The 4,176-nt window shown below is 41.8% G+C and overlaps 1 long non-coding RNA gene across 1 annotated transcript; it reads left to right on the top strand.

The window, feature by feature from the left end:
• Nucleotides 1-278: 278 nt before the first annotated feature.
• Nucleotides 279-2,076, top strand: LOC134987094 (uncharacterized). Its single transcript, XR_010192826.1, has 4 exons — nt 279-342; nt 1,016-1,057; nt 1,361-1,441; nt 2,024-2,076. It is a non-coding gene; the product is annotated as an uncharacterized LOC134987094 (long non-coding RNA).
• Nucleotides 2,077-4,176: the final 2,100 nt, after the last annotated feature.

Genomic DNA, 4,176 nt, shown 5'->3' with positions numbered 1-4,176 from the left:
GTAACGAGAATTCTGGTGCTACTGTCATCGTTGTTACACTACTGTACATGTGTCCTGGATACTGTACAGTACATGTTTCCAATTGACAGCTTCACTTACAGTACTGTTATTTTTTTTCCCACAGTACCAACACCACCACCACCACCACCACCTGCTGCTGCATCCGAGAGCTCCGGAAGTGGTAATAATTACTTTTTGTTACAGTCACACTAGTTTCCTACAGTATTACTGTAATTTTTGTATTTTACAATACTTGTCATCTTTTACACACAGACCGCCTCGTAATTGATACAGAGGAGGAGCTCATTCCCATTGATTCGGGGGAAGAGGAGCCAGATTATAGTAAGTACAGTAGGATTTTCTCAAGCCCATTCTTAAAAGTATTGACCAAGTCCACTTTTATTACTTTTCAGGCAGGGAATTCCAAACATGCACTGTACAGTATTTCCCTCACTGTGAAGACCCCTTTTCGCCTCTGTGCGAAATCGCCTCTACTTCAACAAGAGTTACTGTGCACGTGTCCTCTGTGTCCATCTTATCAAAAACCGTTCCTGTGTATTGTCCCCTTACTGTACTGTATACAGTATATTTGTAAAGGTTAATCATGTCCCCTCTTAATCTCCTCTTTTCCAATGTAAACATGCCTAGCCTGCCTTTCCTTGTATTCCATCTTCTCAATCCACTTCATCACTTTGGTCGCCCGCCTCTAAACCTTTTGTAGTTCCACGATATCCATTTTGTATTATGGTGCCCAAAATTGTGCATCCGACCCACCCTCCACTAGCCTAACCCTCCAATCATACTCTGAATCCACACTCTGCATTCTGAATGTCGGGATCCAGACAGCAGGTCTTTTAAATACAGTACTGTATGTCCCCTACCGCTGGACAGTCATTCTGCTCCTACTGTATTATGAATATATCTCTGCCTCCTGTAGCACTGTACTACTGTGCAATTTTGTAGTAACTGTACTCTACTGTATTTTGTTTATAATATTTTTTTATTTTCAACTCAGTAATTATTGACAGTGAGGATGAAAAACCCTCTCCCCAACTTGGTAAGTAAACTGCAGTATTGTACTGTACTGTACATTGTGTTAAACCAATGGGTTGGGTTTGCGTGACCAGCAGTCAGGATTCTAGCGGTCAGGTGACCGACAGTGGCATCCTGATTGCAGCAATCCCAACAGGGTGAGGTACGGTATCCTAACCCTCCTCCACTACCCCCTGATTCTGGCCTCGACATTCTCGTCTCTGTGTGCGAAATTTACTCTCCTCCTCCAATTCCTGACTGAATTTTTGCTTTACTGTATTCAACACAGAATACAAAAGTATATTTCATGGATTTTTTGCTTTCACAGGCCCTACACTGTCACAGGCGGTGGCGGAGGAGGAGGAGGAGGACCAGGACTCTCTGTCCCTCACCACACTGCACCCATTAAGTAAGTCCAGTCCGGTACATCGTGCCTCTGTAGAGCCAGTTTGAGCAAGGAGAGATTGATTGCTTCTTTTTTTGGTGGGGGCCCAAACCAACCAGTCATTTCAGCCACAGTCGTGTGGCAGACCCTGTTTATATAACATAAGGGTGGTTGGGAGGGCCCAATCACAATTCCATCTTGCACCTCTTTTTTTATTTATTTTTTTATTTATTTATCTTTGCATCATGTGATGTTTGGGGAAAATTGTTATAAGGTTTGATGTAAAAAAAAGGTTAAAAAAAAGAGGCAGATTAGATGGGCAAAGTGGTTCTTACAGTATTTGTCATCAAATTCTATGTTTCTGTATGCAGACCCTCCAACATGACCCGCCGCACTGCTCTGTTTCTAGACTTCCCTCTTAATTTATGATTTCCATCACCTGTGTTGAACTAGTTATATGATAAGAAAGCTGTTTCTTCACAGGTGATGGCAATAATAAATTAAGAGGGAAGTCCAGAACCAGAGCATTTTGTACCATGTTGGAGGGTATGTGTATTTCCTGGAATTAACCTTTTTTTTTTTTCACATTAATGTTTTTTTTCACAGGCCCTACACTGGAACAGGCCACGGAGGAGGAGGAGGATGATGATGATGCTGCTGCTGCATTTAGTGGTAAGAATTATTACTGACATTGATCTGATGCCATCAGAGTAGCACTTTTCATCAGATTTTTCTGGCAAATGCGTAGAAATCGGATGAAAATTGTTTTTGTTTGAACTGGTGATATTGCCCATACAGTAGCAACCGATCACATCCCACATTAACATTTACAGTATCTAGTTACACTTACAGACGATAATACAGTACAGTAGGTAATATTTGATTGGTTGCTACTGTATGGACAACATCCTGTTCTAAAAAAAACACCCATCTTACTCAATTTCTCTCTCTCTCTCTCTCTCACCCCTTGTCACTGTCTCTCCATTCATCTCTCTAGATACTGTCAGTGATGAATTTCCCATTAGGCACGAGAGGCACGTACTGTACCTAGTGGCGGCATCTGTTTGGGGGCCTCAGTTGGATGCTTACAGTATGCTAATACTGTCATCCCAAAAATTACCACTACAGTAACTGCTAAATATTTTAAGTGTACTGTACAATATGCACATACAGTACTGTACAGTATACATAATTCAAAAGAAAAAAGAGTTGCTACTGTACCTTATTCTAGTCATAATCACCGGCATACGGGTCACTCACAAATTTTCTGATGGTCTCGGTGGGGTCCCTTGGAATCACCATGCCTGTCACAAGCATACCTTTTTTTACCCACCTGATACTGGGCCTGGAAACTAGTGTACTATTACTATACTTTTTACTGTATACTGTATCTTATAATATTCTTCTCTTTTACCCACAGACGACGAGCCAGAATACATTTTTGGTAAATATACTGTACAGTAGCAATAGTTGGTACTGTAATTACAGTATTTTTTTTTCTCCAACATTATTTTAAGTCAAACTGATATGACTAACTGTACTGTATTATCTTTTTACAGTCCGTCGCCAACCAGTGGAGGAGACACCTGGTAATAAAATAGAAATACATAATGCACTGTACTGTATTCTAACTTACTGTAACATGTATAACACTGAGCTGATCATCTTCACACCCTCTGACATAACCTTACAGTACAAACTGTACTTTCTCTCCTTTTTCACCCTCTTCACTCCACAAATGCATGCTGCGTTTCCTGACTACTGATATAATAGTGTGTAGAGCGTAGCGAGGCACCGTGCCCACCGCGTGGCGAGCGAAGCAAGCATGCAAGGGGCTGCTTTCCGCTCGCCGCCCCTGTCGGGATTGTGTGGTCGGGATTCCGGCGTCTGTATTTTGACTGCCGGGATCCCGTCCAGCGGGATTACGTACTGATCTCCAGTCTGAGCCTGCCCTAGGCATAGGCATACTTGCCAAATGCCCAGGGGCACAAGCAGCTTCTGCTGATTAATATGATATGCAGCATGCCTACAGTATATTCTGTGCATACAAAATGCATTACTAATGTGCAGCATTATGTGTATACAGTACTTTGTTGTGTAACATATACTGTAGCAAGGGCACTACTGTGTGGTCTAATGTGAACAAAGAGCAATATGATGTGATGCAATGTGAATAAGTGGGAATACTTTGAGGAGTAATGTGGTACTATCATATGATGTAACGAGAAAAAGAGACACTATTGCATGATATGTTGTGAATAAAGTTGCAGTACTGTGTGGCGTCATTTCAGATTGGGGAATTACTGTGTGGCCTTGCCCCTTCCCAGCAAGAACATGCACCGTTTTGGGATGCACACCGAATGTGCACACTGTTGCTATTTTAAACATACAGTACAGTAAGTTGGAGGAGCACCAAAATGACGACTGCTATGGTTGAGGGGTGATGGTGCTGGGAAAGGGGTACAGGCTCAGAGGCGGAAATAGCATCTGTGCAAGGGGGCAGCATCCAAAAACTTGACTAGGGAATCATATTATTTATGGCTGGCTCTGAGTACAGTCCACTATTATGGATAGTACTCCCTACAACACCACCTACAGTACTGTAACCCTCTTTTTTCTGAAGCGGTCATGAAATGTCATGACTGCTAATACATACAGTAAATGTCTACAGTATTTGTACTGTGGTGTTTAATTCCTTTGACAATTTGTTTATGACCTATTGAAGCTAAACTCTTGTACAGTACTTTATATTTTGAATA

This window comes from Pseudophryne corroboree, chromosome 2, assembly GCF_028390025.1.
Source record: "Pseudophryne corroboree isolate aPseCor3 chromosome 2, aPseCor3.hap2, whole genome shotgun sequence".
NCBI lineage: Eukaryota > Metazoa > Chordata > Amphibia > Anura > Myobatrachidae > Pseudophryne > Pseudophryne corroboree.
The sequence above is the reverse complement of the archived record's forward strand: the minus strand, read 5'-3'. Positions and strand labels throughout refer to the sequence as shown.